The following is a 645-nucleotide window of genomic DNA, read 5'->3' on the forward strand; positions in this document are numbered from 1 at the left end:
AATCGGATGTCAATAATTATTCAAAATCCTAAATTAATTGAACTTGAGGGGCTTTAATGGAAATAAGAGGTATTTTATGAAGGGAAAGATAGATCTTTTAAATTCATTAACTAGAGAAATTTAGGCTCTTTAGTCAAAAGTTACAGAAATGTGACATTTTATCCACACTGCGCATATTCAAATAGCCATTCCACCTGAGGAATAAATACAAAAATAATATATTAAGGTTGCTTATAATTGATGTCAATGGGATGAAACTATATTGCAGGTGACTCAAACATATTTAAAATAGTCATAGTATATAAGGTTTATGACAGCTCTGATAATTTTAAAGGTAAAATTATATTTAGTTTATGGAATTTAATCAATGGGCAACTATTTTAAGAGTTACTTTCAAGGCATTTCTAATTTCATTTACAATGACTATTTCTATTCTGTAAGCTCCAACACTTTAAAAATGGAACTTCACGGATTCTGATAATTGTTAATATTAGCTTTTTAAATCCATTAGCATTAATCTACATAGATTAAATGCTTTTTAGTTAACAAATGTTTCTTTATATAAATTTAGACATGTCAGAAACAAATTCAGATATTACTTTGGGGCAAGATTATACCTCAAAAATCACCTGGCCTTTTAAAAGG

The sequence above is a fragment of the Aotus nancymaae genome, unplaced genomic scaffold (assembly GCF_030222135.1).
Source record: "Aotus nancymaae isolate 86718 unplaced genomic scaffold, 86718_ANA_hifiasm-v0.15.2.pri h1tg000033l, whole genome shotgun sequence".
Lineage (NCBI taxonomy): Eukaryota > Metazoa > Chordata > Mammalia > Primates > Aotidae > Aotus > Aotus nancymaae.